Below are 18,700 nucleotides of genomic sequence, written 5' to 3' on the forward strand. Positions count from 1 at the left end.
AGACTGAGAATTGATTTACAAAAGGATTCCCAGGTATCAACTTCACTACTCAGGGCAAAACCATTGAAAGAAAAAGCAACAGAGAAATGTTGTGCTTAAAATCTGAGACCTATGGAACCTTTTTTTACATTTTCCCAGTATTTACTCCATACACACCAGGAAAACGTCTAAGTATTCATGATTTTCTTGCATGTAACTATAGCAGAGTAACAGCCTTAAAGTTGTAATGTTTTGTCAAACAGTATTTCAAAAACCTAGAAAATCATTAGTATCTCCTTCTCCAATGAAGAAGGAAGGTTTAAGAAGGAAATGTACCTGCGGTTTTATAGTAATAGCAGTATCCTTCTCATTCACTTTGTTTAACTGACAAATTTTACTCAAATAGTTCCAAAACACACAATAAATGTATGCTTTTAATTGTCATTTGTCATCCTTCATTTATATCATTTTAAATTTTTTTTCTTTATCTAAGATCAATAAAAGCACAATGCACCCTTATATTAGGAGTTTAGAACAGATCAATATTTTGGACCAGACAGACACTTATCTGCAAATAGACTTATTAAATTTTAAAACTTGAAATGCTACCTGAGCCAGGAAAGTCTTTAGGTCCCAGAGATTTGTATGATTTATATTAAATGTCTCATTCCTTTTGTGGAAACTTTAACTTAAGTAGAATCACAGAATAACTGCTAAGGAGTGTATGTATAATTCCAAATAAAGTGTGTTTCAGAAAGTGCTCAAGGACATTGGAATTGGAAAATTAAAAAAAATAAGGTCTTACCTTTCTCATATTAGAAATAGCCCATTCGTCTTTGACTTTCTTTGATGAATATATTTCAAATATCGAAAACAAACTAATTTACATTTAAATAGAATTTTGCAGTTTACAAATTTCATTAAATCCATTTCCCATTTAAATAGTATAGTATTTCATTACTATAAATTTTATAGCAATTAATCTACATTCTTCAAATTGAGAGACTAAAATGTGATAATTTAAGTGCCTTGTTGTATATCACCACATTCTTAACTCTTATTTGGGGGATTCAAACCCAGAACTCTTGATTCCAAGATTCATATTCTTCTTCTTCCTCAGAATTATTTCTAAGTTATATACTTGCCAGTACATCCCACCTAACCATATACAAATGATTATCCATTGACCAAAATGGTATCTCTTAATTCAAAGTAGAACCCGTTATGTAGAGAGTATTCAACCCTTCCTTTGCTTTGTGTCAATTAAACCTTTCCTAGCTTTTTTTTTTTTTACTTTTTTAAATGGGAGGCAAGGTCCTGTTCCAAGTCTAGCACTAATTAGTAAGGTACGTTCATAGATAGGGATACTAGCTAAAGTTAGAGTCATGGGAGTATGGTTGGATTCTTGGCTCTGTCTCTTTCTGATATTGCAAACTTGGCCAGTCACTCTACACCCTTCAGGGTAAGTTTTCTTATCTGCAAAATTATGAAGATGATATCAATAGTTCCAACTGAATAAGGCTGTTATCAGGGACAATAAAAACCACAAAAACATCGACAACCTGAACCACCATTGACATCACCATGACTTCAGCCACCACAATAACAAAAACCTAGATAACCATGAAAGGCCTTAGAAACTAATGTATCGGGGTGGCTATGTGGCGTAGTGGATAAAGCATTGGCCTTCAAGTCTGGAGTACCCTGATTCAAATCTGATCTCAGATACTTAATAATTACCTAGCTGTGTGGCATTGGGCAAGCCACTTAACCCCATTTGCTTTGCAAAAACCTAAAAACACAAGAACAAACAAACAAAAAAAGAAACTAATATATCTAAGCCTTCCAAAGGCTTCAAAGGCACTTCAAGTGCATAGAACACTGGTCTAGGAGTCAGGAGGACAATAGTTTAAATTTGGCCTCAGTCACTTAACCCTGATTACCTCTCATTCAGGGTCAACTCCAGTTGCCCTGATTTATATCTGGCCACTGGACCCAGCCGGCTCTGGAGGAGAAAGTGAGGATGGTGATCTAGCATGGAAGCTCCCCACTCATATCCAATTCATGTACTTGTCATGGCATCACATCCCTGATGTCTTCGAAAAATGAATCATTTTTGTTTATGATTTTTTATCTGAAAAATGAGAGAACTATTCTCAAGAACTTCTGTTATTTTATCCATTACAATGTGAAATGTTTTGTTTTGATTTTTTAGGTTATTTATAATGGTAATGAAAAATCTCATAAATGTAAATATCTAATTCTTACTCCTTCCATAGATTTTAAAAGTCTGTTAGTATTAATATCATTATATCATCATTGTTTAAATCTGGAGGAAACTACAGAGGTCATTTCATCTAAGTTTCTGATTTTATAAGGTGAAAACTTTGAGATCCAAAGAGAAGAATGTTTTGATTAAATTCTCTCAGGTAGCAAATAACATAGGGAAGATTTGAACAGAGGGCCTCTTAATCTAATTCTAGTGCTCCTTCAATAAGTATGGACTTTAGAATAGGAAACATGGATTTGTCACCCAGTCCTTCTACTCATTATCTGTGTGACCTTTTAAAACATTCTTCATATTCTGTCTCTGCTCATTTCTCCCTGAAAACAAATGATTTGACAAAGCAATTTCTAAGATATCCTAATTGTAAATTATATGATGTATAAATAATTGATCAATAAATGGTGTAAATTTTGTGCTTTAAAGTGAATAGTGTAAGACAACAAATATTTATCAGCATTGTAAATTCTTGGTGTGATAATATATTAGTCAGTTCAAGCTAAATCGTGAAAAATTAAGTTTTAAAGTCATTAATGTGAGCTTCTATACATCAAAACTGAGAAATGGAGAGGGTTCTGGGAAGATGGCAAAGTAGGCCAGAAAATTCCAAGTTGTCCAGATTTTTTCCACAACAAGTCAAAAAATATTCGACGGTAAATGAAGAGTAGCAAAAAAGCAAGAGTTGAGATAGAACAATTATCCTCTTGGGACTACAAAGGACGATCTGTAGGAAGCTCTTTGGACCAAGTTTAAGGAGTAAATACCTCCAACCTAGCTCCCTGAAACAGTAAAAGATGAGCTCTAGAGGCAGTCAGGTTGGGAGGTTGCCTCTGCCTCAAATGTAGGAATTCTTATTCCTTGGATAGTGTGCGGAATCTGATATCTGAATGGCAAGAGAGGGAACCTCTGCTGAGAAGGAGTGCACAGACCCAGATGTGGGGCCAAGACTAGACCTGGACAGGAAGGAACCAGGACATATCCAGTGAGTGCAGAAGCAATAGCTCAAGAATTATGTTGGCTGTTGACACATAGCAGAATTGAATTCTTGGTCTTGGTTCTAGACCAGAAGGGAGAACTGTAGGTTAAAGGCACTGGAGTTTTCTCAGGGAGTAAAAATCTAGAACAGTGTGGTAAGGGAGTTCATCTGTGGCTGGGAGGGGGAAAGAAGTGCCAGGGTTGGGTCCAGGAAATATTTCCAAAGGCCAAGATGTACCCTCCCCCACACCATAGGACTAGAGATAAATATAATAATCAACCAGTAAAAAAAAAAAAAAATTAAACAAACCAGAAAAGGAGAAAAAACTCAGACACTTTATGGGAATAGAGAAGAACAGGGTGCTTCTTCAAAGGAAAATGCTGAAGTAAAAAAAATATCTCTTCTACTCCAAAAAGTAAAGTCAAATGACTCCCTAATCAAAAAGTATTCATTGAACTCAAAATGACTTTAAAAACCAAATTAGAAAAACATAAAATAAAAACAATCTAAGAACAAAAGAATTGTGGAAATAGAGTGATCCAACTGGAAAAAAGAGATTCAGAATCTTAGGGAAGAAAATTAGAATTGGACAAAGGGATCCCAGTGAAGTTATGAGATGAAGAAATAATAGTGCAAAATATCAAGAATGAAAAAGTAGAAGAAAATGTAGCACTTCGTTAGAGAAACTTTCGATTTGTTTAACAGATCAAGACTAGAAAACATAGGAATAACTAGACTACCTGAAAACTATGATCAAAAAATTAAACTAGATACAATAATATAAGAAATACAGAAAATTGTCGGGAAATATTAGAACAAGGAAGGAAAATAGAAATAGAAAAAAGAATCAATAATTACCACCTGAAAGGAATCCTTGAAGGAAAAATAGCAGGAATATCTTAGTTAAATTTCAAAACACCTTGGTTAGGGGGAAAATATCAATATCAAAAAAAAATTAAATATGGTGGAACAACAAAATAATTATACAAGCCAAGAGTCAGTCACTTTAAATGACCTCATGCCTTGGAACACTACAACTCAAACAATAAAAAAAAATGAGAGTTATGGCCGAAAATATCATACCCAGAAAAGTTAAGCATAACCCTTACTGAGAAAAAATGGACATTCAATATTGCCATTCTTTTAGGATTTTATTGTAAAAAGCCCTGAGTGTAATAGAAGATTTGATATACAAGAAGTAAAAAAAGGTAAATATCAAACACTAATTACATGATACTCAATAAGTTCGAATTGTTTACTATCTACAAGTGAAAATGTAAAAGATATGTCCCAGATTGTTTTATTAGTAATTGGTAATTTGAAGGAAAAAAATTGAAAAAGAGCTGAGTAGGATGAGATTCTTAAAAGTAAAATGATGTATGGGGGGAAAAATAATCATTATACCAATGAGGCATGAGAGGAAGAATAGATTCAGAGGAAATAGATGAGGAAGGAGAGTTGGTAGTTCTGCAATCCTACTCCCATAAAGAATGGGTTAAAGGGTGAACAAGTTATAAAAATATACCTGCATATATAAGCATTGGTGTGATTGTATTCTTATATGTTTTGTATATAGAGATATATGCTTGTGTATGTTTCCTAAATTTATTTACCATCATGTCATGTTAAGAATAAAAATAACCATAAAAATAGAAGACAATGTTTGATATCGATAGCTTAACATCACATAAATGTTTCAGGGGAATGAAATATAAGGAAAAATTATATATATATATATATACATACATATATATATATATATATATATATATATATACATATGGTGTGTGTATGTGTGCAAGTAAATGTATTTATGTATATATAAAGCAAAAAGAATATAAATATTTATGTCTTTAAATTCACTAAGCATAAGAGGAAAGGAGGGGATAAGGAAGGTACTGAGTTAGAGGATGAAAATATATAGAAGGGAGTCGAGACTAATAAGGAGGGGCGGCTAGGTGGCGTAGTGGATAAAGCACCAGCCCTGGAGTCAGGAGTACCTGGGTTCAAATCCTATCTCAGACACTTAGTAATTACCTATCCATGTGGCCTTGGGCAAGCCACTTAACCCCATTTGCCTTGAGAAAAAAAAAAAAAAACTAAAAAAAGACCAATAAAGAGGTGGGACATAGAAGGATATATAAGAGAGAGAATCTTGGAAGGGCCATAGGTTAAGGAAAAGGAGGGCAAGCTAGCAAGTAAAAGCAAACTAGAGGAGTGAGGAAAGCTTGCTCCTTTTAGGAAATGTTATAAAAATGAAAGATCTATACAAACCAAATATATAGATTTTTGTAAATATGTATATGTCTGTGTAAGTCTGTGTATGTGTCTATGTATGTCGGAGGATATATATAAATAAATATAATATATATATATGTATATAATATGTCTATATTATATATAAGTCTATATGGTATTCATGTATATATCCATGTGTCTGTATGTGTACGTATGTAGATATTCATGCTTAATTTTATCTCTTCTGGGGCAAGGAGGGAAAACATAAATCACAACAGAGTATAGAAGAAAGCCTAAAAGGAAACAAAGAAAAGAAGGATAATTTTGAAAACAATTTTTAGTATTTATTAGATAAACTTTCTTTAAATGGAACTAGATTGCTTTATTTTATCAATCGTTTCATGTTTTGCTGCTCATAAGACATGCTGTTTCATATTTTGTATTTAAGTTGAAAGTAAAAGAAATCAAAAATAAAATTTTAAAAACAACACTAAATAAAAAATTGAAGTATAAAAATTAGCGTGTTATAAAGCCTTATTGTTTTATTTAGATTGTCTAGACTTTAAAAATTGATGGAAACATTAATAAACTGGAACAACATTGCATTTGTTTGTTCCTAGAATCCTCTGTCTATTCAATGACTTCAATTACTGAATTTTATAAATAAAAAAAATAATTACATTGTGTGACTGGCTTTAATTAGTTTTCTTTAGATATCAGACTTAAACATTGTATGTGAAATCCGAGGTGAAATCCTTTTCAAAGTACTGTCTGCTCTCTTCTTCCCTGAACATGATGCTATTTTTCTTTAAACATTCCCTACATCATTGATGGGTTTAAAAAAGAAAAGTTTTTCTTAAGTATTCTTAGGAGTAAAACTATGTTAATCATTAGGAATGCAAATAGAAAGAGAGACATTCTCTGTTATCAAGGAAATTACATTCTAATTGAGGGGAAGCTGTACATAAAGTAAGAGGCAAGGGAGATGGTAGACCTTCTGGTCCTGATCTCATAAATGTTTATTAACTTTGTATTCACATTGTTTACTCATCTATTAGATCATTGTTATTAGGAAGATCTTTGAAGATGGTTATGATGATGATGATGATGATGATGTTTTTGCAAGGCAATGTAGTTAAGTGACTTGCCCAAGGTCACATAGCTATGTAATTATTAAGTGTCTGAGGCTGGATTTGAACTCAGGTACTCTTGACTCCAGGGCTGGTGCTCTATCCTTACGCTACCTAGCTGCTCTGAAGATGGCAATTATTTTAGTCTTTGTACTCACATTTCTAGCTCATAGCTTGACACATATGAAACATTGATTTGATAATTGATAGGTTGATTTATGTTTCATTGCCCAATATTTCATGTCAAAGTGTCACAGGTTGGTGACAAATAATTGCATGACAATAATTGTGTAAAGGCTTAACAAGTGGCACATGGTACAGCATTGTGCTATAAGTACTGATAAAGTCAGATTTCAGAAAAATAATTAGAAAAACTTACATAAACTAATATTGAATGAATTAAGCAGAACTAGAATACTGTACACAGTAACATTAGCTTTGTGTGGTGATGAATACATTTAACTCTTCTCATCAATATGATGATGCAAGAAAATTCCAAAAGACATTATGGAAAATTATATTTACATGCAGAGAAAAAGACTATAGAGTCTAAATGCAGACTAAAGCACACGGTTTACACTTTTAAAAATTTGTCTTTTTGCTTTTTCTTTCTCATGACTTTTCTTTTTTTATTCTGATTCTTCCTTCTTTCACAATTTGACTAATATAGACATGTTTACCATGATTGTATACGTATAAATCTATGTCAGATTGCTTGCTGTCTTGGTGGTGGTTGGTTGGGGATGGAGGGAGTGAGAAAAATTTGGCACTCAAAAATCGTTTAAAATAAATTTTAAAAATTGTATTTTCATTTAATTGGAAATAATGAAATACTATCATTATTCAAAACATCAAAGTTTGAAGTCTGTTACTATGTCTTAAATCTTAGAGTGAATGGTTACCAAAACATTGTTCCTGCACAAGTGGAAGAAAGATGATATAATTTTTACACCTTACTCCCCTTCCCACATATTTCCTACCCAGCTTCACTCCCTTGGAATTCTCCATCCTACTGCATTGAATATCGTAAATAAAAATTTCATCATTCTAAAAAATATCACATCACTCTTGTACTCAAATCTCATTTTGAATAGTAGAGTAAAAACTTCTTCCCCAAACCTCTATTTATGGAGAGTGTTCAGTCCAATCATCTCATTATTTCCCATTTTCATGCACTCCTTTGAGCTTCTTCATGACCTTCTGCACATAATTTCTCCTTCCACTTTTGGCTTCTTTTTTGTATTAAATGATAATGTCCTTGATTATAGAAATATTTCATATTTCCTTCCCTAGTGCTTAACTGTCTGATCAATAGTAGTGATTTAATAAATGTTTATTGATTGACCACACATTTAGTAAAACCACTTTTAAGAATTTTTTTTTCAAATGAAGTTTTGGCTTACTATTTTAGTACTTCTCACCTAAGAGTAGATTACCCTCTCTTCTAAATTCTTCTTCTTAAAATTAATAGCTTCCTTCAAACTTAACTCAAATGAGACCTGCTATATGAAACCTTTGCTGATCCTTCCTCATAAGAATGTTTTTACAATATATATGTGTAATACTATCTCAAATAGCTAGGATTTTGTTTCAAAAATAGACTTCTTTAGCTTTTGTAGAGAGATGGTTGTAAGGAGAAAGACATTGGTGACAAAGAGAAATGTATAAAGGGAAAAAACTGGATGAAAGGGAAACAACTAATTGGGAATCATAACAGTGAATGTGAATGAGATAAACTTATAAAATGGAAACAGATGATATAGTGGATTTAAAACAGTATCATACAAGTTGTGATTTATAAAAAAATTAAGTAGATAAATACATATAGAATTAAGACTTTTGTCTTAATATTTTTATTATAGCAGAATATATTATGCTTCAACTGAAGTTAAAAAATTGAATGGATGGCAATAATGAGCTCAGAAAAAGCAAAAACAAGAAATATATCTAATTAAAAGAGATAAAGAAGGAAACTATATCTTTCTAAAATAGACAATTAAATAAAGTAAAAAGTAAATATGTAGGCAACAAATGGTATAATGCCCAAATTCTTAGAGAAGTAGTTAAGTGAATTACAAAACGAAATAGCAAAACTATACTAATATGACACCTTAAAGTGCCTCTCTCAGAATCTGATGAAACTTACCATAAAAATAAACAAGAAAGAAATTAAGAGGATGTAGAGAAGTGGAAAAATTAGATATTTCTGGAGAAAACAAAATTAGAAAAATATACTTTTTTATCTGTGATACATGCTATCCAAATGAAAAAATAAACAACATGCATTAGGACATTAAAATCTTACTATCAAATATTAAAAAGGAAGAAATGTTAAATGAGTTCTTTTCAGATAATGATGCAATAAAAATTAAATGCACTAAAGGGCCTTGGAAAGGAAAACTAGGGGCAGAGAGATGGGGCAATGGGTAGAGCCGGCCCTAGAGTCAAGAGGACCTGAGTTCAAAATAGGCCTCAGATACCTAATAATTACATAGTTATGTGACCTTATGCAAGTCACTTGACTATTGCCTTAGAAAAATTAAAAGGAGGAAAAAAAAGAAATTATAGCACTATGAACAGATGAAATTTATGCCAGACTCACAGAGCTGGTTCAACAGTAGGAAAACTATTAGCATCATTGACTATATAAAATAATAACATTAAAAGAGATCACGGAGCGGCTAGGTGGTGGAGTGGGGCGGCTAGGTGGTGCAGTGGATAGAGCACTGGCCCTGGAGTCAGGAGTACCTGAGTTCAGACACCTAATAATTACCTAGCTGTGAGGCCTTGGGTAAGCCACTTAACCCCATTGCCTTGCAAAAACTAAAAAAAAAAAAAAAAGAGAGAGAGATCACATGATTATCTTAATAGAAGTAGAAAAACTATATTTTAATAAAATACTGTATCTGGAATTATTTTAAAAAAAATCACTAGAGACCCACTTCCAGAGCCTAGTCAAGATGGGGGCAGGAAGCCAAGAGTGAAACAAGACCAGAACTAAACAGAAAATCAATCTTCAAAGGCAAGACTCGAGTTGCATTATAAGGTCAGTAGAATGGGAACAAAAAATCACTAGTCCAAATCATTAAACAATATATATCCCTACAAGGGAAAATAGCACATGTAATTCTTGAGAATTGTAATTATCTTAGGATAGGTAAAGGGATGAATATTCTTGAAAGAATGAGACTTAGAGGATATAGGTATAAAGGAGACATGATTGTGTGTTGATTATGAAATTAGAATTCATACAGAGGCAGAGGAGAAAGCTCATTTAGAGTCTCTAAATATAATTAAATCACAAAGAGACCTTACTTTACTAAATACTTTAGGATGTAATATAATTGAGACAGAGAGTGAGGGGGTACTTAGAAGGGGTTGCATATAACTGGATTAGGAAATGGTTTTGTCTTGATACATACTTTTTGAGATCTACTAAACTCAGTTTGGGTCAGAGGTCAGTTATGACTAAAGGGCTTAAGTTTTGGTGACCCTCAAACCTGAAGTCTTTGCAGAGAAATCTAATGTAATAACACAACTGTGTCATCCGTGACCTCACTTGTTGATAGCCCTGTTCCAGAATTTCTTGACCTGAGTTGCATCCTGGGCAAGTTGAAGTTACATCATTGTTTTTATCCTGTATGCTAATTTTGTGGTTTTCTTCCATAAGAACTGGTTAAGATTTTCAATAAACTGGCTTTGTCAGCCATCCTGCTGATATTCACCAGCTGAGTATATGCATGTTTCTTTTCTTTACTGAGCTGAATGGATCCCCTACTGGTCAGAAAACTACTCCTTTAAAGGTAGAATTGAACAACTGGATAAGGAAAGGAAGTCATCAAAAGTAATATTAACCAACTGGAAAAGGAAACACAAAAGATAAATGAAGAAAATAAAATCCTAAAAATTGGAATTGGACGAAAGGAAACTAATGGCCCTATGAGACTCAAAGATCCCATGAAAGAATATCAAATACTGAGTAAATATAAGAAAATGTAAAGTAACTATTCGGAAAAATGACCAACATGGAAAATCAATTTAGGAAAATGATTTACACATTATGTTCTACCTGAAAGCCACTATGAGAAAAAGAGGATAGACACAAAACATGTTAGAAATTATCATGGAAACTGGCCTCATTATTGTAGAACAAGAAAATAAAAATAGGTTTTGAAAGAATTCATCAATCACCCTCAGAAAGATACACTCAAATAAAAACTACAAGGAACATTTACACCAAATTTCAGAATTTTCAGCAAAAGGAGAAAATGCTAGAAGCAGCCAAAAAAGTTTGGGGTGGCTAGGTGGAGCAGTGGATAGAGCACTGGCCTTGGAGTCAGGAGTACCTGAGTTCAAATCTGGCCTCAGACACTTAATAATTACCTAGCTGTGTGGCCTGGGGCAAGCCACTTAACCCCATTGCCTTGCAAAAAAAAAAAAAAAGAATCAATCAGTTTGGAAAATTCTTTCTTTCAGAGGGAAAGATGGAATTTCAACAAAGGAACAATTTAAAATGTACCTGATAGAGGTAGCTAGGTGACACAGTGGATACAGCACCGCCCTGGAGTCAGGAGTACCTGAGTTCAAATCCAGCCTCAGACACTTAATAATGACCTAGCTGTGTGACCTTGGACAAGCCACTTAACTCCATTGCCTTGGAAAAAAATAAGATGTACCTGATAAAAAATACCAGAACTCAAAAGAAGAATTTGATCTTCAAATATAATTTATAGTCAAATAATAAATTATACATCAAGACATGTATAAAAAGGTAAATGGAAAGAAGTGCATTAGTCAATATCATTAAATTGGTTATATTCCTGCATGGGAAGATAATACTTCCAACTCTTGAGAACAGAATTTCTCTTAGGAGTGGAAAGAAGCATAATTGGACAGAGGGTGTGGCTCTAAATTGATCCTAATATACACTGCTTCATCGGGGTTGTATTTTAATTGGGACAGTTGGAAAGAGAGTGTGGGTATAAATGGATCCTGAGATGATGGCAATTTGGCTCATAAGGATAGGGTTACTATTGAGACAGTTCAAGGGAGTATACTTGGACAGAGGGTGTCTTATAAAATAATGATTGTGATGATCTTTTTAAAAATTATTTATTTTCATCGACATGTACATGCATACTTTCAAGTCACAAAATTTCCCTGCACCCTCCCTTCCCAAACCCCCTCCCCTCAACAGGGAACACTTATGTTAGCATTTTACATACATATTTTTTTAAACATGTTTACAAGTTAGTAATTTTGGCATGAGGAATTAGGATTAAGGGAAAGAGATGTATAAGAGATAATTTTTAGAAAGTGTTCATGAGATTCAGAAGGGATTTTTCCAGTGTGTTTTCTTCTGTTTTTTGGTTTTCTTTCTCTGGTTGGGGGATAATATAATCCATAACCAGTCCAATGCAATTGTCCTAACTCTCTAGATTGGGAAGATCTTTATGGCTCTGAGAAATATGCATTCTCTTAAGAATGCAGAAAATTAGACATTTAAATGCATGTTTTTCAGGTGGTTATGAAATAAAATTACATGTAATAAATGGTCATAGAAAGACAAAGTAAAAATTAATTGGAAACTAGATAACTTTTTTTATTTATTTTTATTCAATAGGGTTAATTGACTTGCCCAAGGTCACACAATTGAATAATTATTAAGTTTCTAAGACTGGATTTGAACTCAGGTCCTCTAGACTCCAGGGCTGGCATTTTATTCACTGTGCCACCTAATTGTCCTTAAGCAATGTAATTTTAAAGAATAAGTGGATCAAACAATACATCATGGAAATAATCAACAACTTCATTGGAGACAATGACAAAAGGTTATATCTAATTGTTTGAATGAATAAAGAAAAGAAAGATGAGACCAACGAACTGGGCATACAACTAAAAAGGGGTAGAGCAAGAACAAATTAAAAATTCCCAATTGAATAGAAAGTTAGAATTTATGAAAATCAAAGTAGAAATTAACAAACCTGAAAATAAGAAAACGAAGTAATAAATAAAATTGAGTTGATTTATTGAAAATCCAAAAAAATAGTAAAAGTTTGGCTAAATTGATTTAAAAAAGGGAAGGAAGAAAACCAAATTGCCATTATCAAAAATGAAAAGAGTGAACTCAGCACTAATGAGGAGGTAATTAAAGTAGTCATTTTGCACAATTGTATGGTAAAAAATCTGACAGTAAAAGTGAAATGGTTGAATATTTTCAGAATTATAAGCTACCCAGATAAACAGAAGAGGTGATTAAATACTTAAATAACCCCAGTTCAGAAAAAGAAATTGAAGAAACCACCAATAAACTCACTAAGAAATAATCTCCAGGGTCAGATGAATTTGCAAGTGAATTCTACCAAGCATTTAAAGAACAATTAATTCAAATTCTATGTAAATTATTAATATAGGTGCAGTTTTGCAAATTTTTTTATGACAATAACATGGTGTAGACACATGGAACAAGAAGAGCCAAAACAGGCAAAGTAAATTATAGACCAATCTCCCTAATGAATATTGATGTAAAATTGTTAAATAATATTTTAGTAAAGCCATTAGAGGAAGTGATATTTTGTGATGCGTATCCCAGGCATACAGGGATCATTCAATATTAGAAAAATAATCAATAAAAATGTACAGAAATCATATGATTATCTTAATAGATGTTGCCAAAACCTTTGACAAAATCTAGAACTCATTCCTACTAAAAACATTAGAGAGCATTGAAATGAATGGAATTTTAATTAAAAATGTTAAACAGCAGCTATCTGAAACCATTAACAAGCATTTATGTAATGGAAGTAAATTAGTAGAATTCCCAGAAAGATCAGGTGTCAATTAAGTATGCATTTTATCAATATTATTATTTAATATTATATTAGAAATGCTAACATTAGCAATAAGAAAAGAAAAATAAATTGAGGGAATTGGAACAGACAATGAAGAAATAAAATTCTGACTCTTTGCATATAATATCATGCTATATTTATAGTATCCATGAAATTAATTTTAAAAAACTACTTGAAAGAATAAATAATATTAACTAAGAAACAGGATATAAAATAAATCCATCATCAGTATTTTATATTTGTATAACAAATATATTTAAGAGATATAAAGAGAAAAGCTATTTAAAGTAATTCTAGACAACATGAAATATTTGGGAACCTACAAACCCAAAACAAACTCAGAAATTTTATGACCACAATTATAAAACACTTTTCACACTAATAAAATTAAGTCTAAGAAATTAGAAAATATCAAATGCTCATGGGTAGACCAAGCTAATATAATGAAAATGACAATTTGCCCTAGTTAAATTGCTCATTCATTTTCATTCCAACCAAATTATCCAAAAATTACTACCGAGCTAAGAAATAAAGTTCATCTGGAGAAAAAATGTCAAGTAAATCAATGTGAAAAAATGATGAAGTAAGGTGGCCTAGCAGCATCAGATCTAAAACTATATTATAAAAATCAGTAATCAAAACTGTCTGATACTGGCTAAGAAAGAGAGAAGTAGATCAGTGGAATAGATTAGGCACAAAAGAAATAGTAGTAAATGAATATAAACACAAAGATTAGCTTCTAGGATAAGAACTCACTGACAAAAACTGGTCTGACAAGTAGAAAATCCTATGACAAAAACGAGGTATAAAGCAACATCTCTCACCCTATACCAAGATATGGTCGAAATTGATGCAGTATTTAGAAATAAAGGCTGATACCATAAACCAATTAAGAGAATAAGGAATAGTCTATATGAGACCTATGGAACCACAGAGAAGGTTTTGACCAAAGATTAGAAGGAGAACATGTTAAATTCAAAACGTTTGTCACAAACAAACCTAGTGCAACCAAAATGTGAAAGAATGCAGAAACTTTGGAAATAATTCTCATAGTTACTGTTTATAATTACAGATTCATTTCCAAAACATATAAAAAACTGTCAATTTTATAAAAAATAAAATTATAGCTATCTATAGTCATATGGAATAATGATCATTTTAGATTAAATAATTGCAAACTAAAATAATACTGATGTACCATGTCATATTTTTCAGATGGGCTAAAAAAGAAAAAAATAGGAAAATGGTGGATGTTGGAGGATATATGACAAAATTTGAACAATAATGCATTTTGATGGACTTGTGAACGGATCCAAACATTCTGGAGAGCATTTTGGAACTATAAATAAAGGTAAATAAAACTTCGTATACCCTTTGATCCAGAATTACCAGTACTAAGTCTGTATTCCAAAGACATCATAGAAAAGATTATACATCCCCATGTGCAAAAATATTTATTGCAGTTCTTTTTTAGTGGCAAAGAACTAGAAATTGAGGGAATATGCATTAATTGGGAAAAAGCTGAACAAGTTATGGTATATGAATAATATATATCTATATATCAATCTTGTCCCATAAGAAAAGCCAGATTAACCAGACTTTAGAAAAGCTTAGAAATAACATGAACAGATGTTGAGTAAAATGAGCCGAACCAAGAGAACATTATATACATTAACAGCAATATTGTGAGATATATTAGTGAGAGCACAGTGAGAGCTGTGATGGCTGCAGCTCCACTCAACTTTTCAGTGTTCAAGGACAATTCTGAGGGGGATCTATTATGGGATATTCCATCTACATCAAGAAGAAAAAAACCATGAACTCTGAAAGCAAGCACTTTTCACAATTTCTCTCTTGATTTTTCTTTCATTTTTGTGAATTTTCCCCTAGTTCTAATTCCTTTTTCACAATATCATTAATATGGAAATATGTTGAACGTGTTTGTACATGTGCAATCTATATAAGATTATTGACTATCATGGGAGGAGGGAGAGATGGGAGGGTGGTAGAAAATTGTGGAACTTAAAAAATTTGCAAAATGTTGAATGTAGAAAACTATCTTTGCAAGTAATTGAAAAAAATAAAAATAAAAATAAGTTGTATTGATCTAAAAACATCAACAGGCATTATATGTAACGTGAATAAACTAGAAGCATTGCAACTAAGCTTAGAGGTGAAACAAGTATGCCCTTTGTCAGTGCTATTATTCAATAATGTACCAGAAATACTAGTTATAGCAGAAAAGAAAGAAAAAGGAATTCAAGGAATTAAAATATATAATGACAAAACAAAACTGTCACTCTTTTCAGATTTTATGATAGTATTCATAGAGAATCATTTGACAAACTAATTGTAATAAATAAAAGTTTTTAGCAAAGCTGCAAGAAATAAAATAAATCTACATAAATCATTGGCATTTCTATATTTTTCCTACAAAGCCCAGATTAAAGAAATAGAAAAAAATACCAATTAAAATATCAATATATAAGGGAAGCAAGGTAGTGCCCTGGAGTCAGGAGGACCTAGTTTCAAATCCAGCCTCAGACACCTAGCTGTGTGGCCTTGGGAAAGACATTTAATCCCATTGCCTTGCAAAAAAACCCCTCTTAAACCCCACCCCCCAAAAAATTATCAATATAAAATATTTGAGTGTCTACCTGCCAGAGACATATAGGAAATATATGACTATAGTAACAAAACACTTTTCACAGAACGAAAGAAATTCCTATTTAAAAAACAATTAGAAAAATGGCAATTTCTCTTGAGTAGGTTGAGCTAATAAAATAAAAATGACAACTCATCTTAATGTTTATTCAGTGCCATAGCAATTAAGCGATGCAAAAAATATTTTATAGAGTTAGAAAAAATTATTTACAAAATTCACCTGGAATAACAAAAGGTCAAATATTACAAGGGAATTAATGAAAAGAAAAACAACAAAGGAAGATTTCTTTGCCTTACCAGATCTAAAACTAAATTATAACACAGCAATCACCAAAACTATTTGGTAATGATTGTGAAATACATCGATGTATCAATGGATTAAGTTAGATGTACAAGAAAAAATAGTAATCAGCTATACTGAACCACAGTTTGATAAACTGAACACTTATGGCTTCTGGGATAAGAACTCAGTGACAAAAACTGCTGCCATAAAAATTTTTTTTAAAAATAAAATATAATAAAATTGCAATATAGTTTACCGGAAATTAAGCATTGACCTATATATCACAACCTGTACCATGATCAGGCTGAAATGGGTGTATGATTTAGACATAAAGAGTCATACCGTAAGTCAATTAGGAAAACAAGAAAGAAATAATTTGCAAAATCTATGGAGAAGAGAATAATTTCTGACTTAAGAGACAGAGAATGTTACAAACTGAAAAATGTATAATTTTGATTCCATTCGGATAAATTCTTTACACAGACAAAAGCAAGAAACAAAGATTAGAAAGAAAGTGAAAAAAGTGGAGAAATAGTTTTGCAATCAATGTTTCTGATAAAAGTCTCATTTCTAAAACATATAGAAAGCTGAATCAAATTTATAAGAATACAAGTAATTCACCAGTTGATGAATGGTGAAAAGATCCGAATAGGCACTTTTCAAATGAAGAAGTCAAATCTGTCTATAGTTATATAAAAATACTCTAAATTACTGTTAGCTAGAGAAATACAAATTAAAATAACTATAAAATATCACCTCACACCTATCAGATTGGCTGCTATAATGGGAAATAAACACGAAATGTTAGAGGAAATGGGGTATTAATGCATTGTTGGTACTGTTGTAACTTGATTCAACCATCCTGGAGAGCAATTTGGAACTAACTCAAAGAGTTATGCAAATGTGCAAAAATAGGGAAAGGATTGACTCATGCATAAATATTTACCGTAGTTACTATTGTGGTAGCAAACCACTGAGAACTGAGGAATGATTGAACAAGTTGTTGTATATGAAAATGGAATATGATTGTTCTGTTTTTCTTTTTATCTTTTCCTAACTAATTTTTATTGATATTTGATTTTTCCAAATACATTTTTTCAAATATGTTATGAAAATTTTTCAACATTAATCCATATGCATTTGTATATAATTAAGTTACAAAATGTCCTTTCATCCTAACTTCCCGTCCCATTGCCCTCAGCAGCTAATAGTCAAGTCAATATTGTACCTAAACATTTATATTAAACACAGATGCTTACAGATTAGTCATTTTCAGGAAGAGGAACTAGATTTAAGGGAAAGAAATATATAAAATATATTTTTCAAAAACTGAGTGTAGTGTTCACATATTCTGAAGGCTTTTTTGTTTTCTTTAGTTTTGTTTTTCTTCCTCTGGACAGGGATAACATTGTCCATAGCCTGTCTAATAGGGTTGTCCAAACTTTCAAAACTGCTGAGAGAAGCTGCTTCCCACAAGGCTGATCATCAAACAATGTTGTTAATATGTAGATTCTTCTCTTCTCTGTTCTGTTCTCTGCTCTCTTCACTCAGCATCAGATCCTGTAATTCATTCCTTGATTCTTTAGTGACGGACCATTTATGTTTTCTAATTGAACAAGAGTGTGGTTGGATTTGTTCACAACTCCAACAGCAATGCATCAATGACCCAATCCTCCCACAACCTCTCCAACATTGATCATTTTCTTTTTTTTTTTTTTGTTATTTTAGTAAGTCTGAATGCTGTGAGGGGGAACTTCATATTTGTGTTAATTTGCATTTCTCTAATCAATAATGATTTGGAACATTTTTTCATATGATTATATATAGTTTTAATTTCTTCATTTGAAATCACTCTATTCATATCCTTTGACCATTATCAGTTGGGGGATGATTTGCAACCTTGTAAATTTGATGCAGTCCTCTATATATTTTCTGAACTAATTATTTCTCAGCTTTCTGCTTTCCTTTCAATTTCGGTTTTATTTGTGCAAAAAAGTTTTATTTAATTTAGTCAGAATCATTCATTTTTGCATTTTACATTGTACTCTATTTCGTGTTTGCACATAAATTTGTGCCCTTTCCAAAGATCAGATAGTTTGAGTATTTCTTGGTCTGTTGATTTATCTATGGTGTTGCCCTTTGTGTCTAAATCCTGTACCCATTTTGACCTTATTTTGGTATAGGGTGTGAGATGTAGGTCTATGCCTAATTTTTGCCATACTATTTGCCAGTTTTCGCATATATATATATATATACACATAACTTATATTGATTGCTTCCTGGGTGAGTTAGAGG

The sequence above is a fragment of the Macrotis lagotis genome, chromosome 3 (assembly GCF_037893015.1).
Source record: "Macrotis lagotis isolate mMagLag1 chromosome 3, bilby.v1.9.chrom.fasta, whole genome shotgun sequence".
Classification (NCBI taxonomy): domain Eukaryota; kingdom Metazoa; phylum Chordata; class Mammalia; order Peramelemorphia; family Peramelidae; genus Macrotis; species Macrotis lagotis.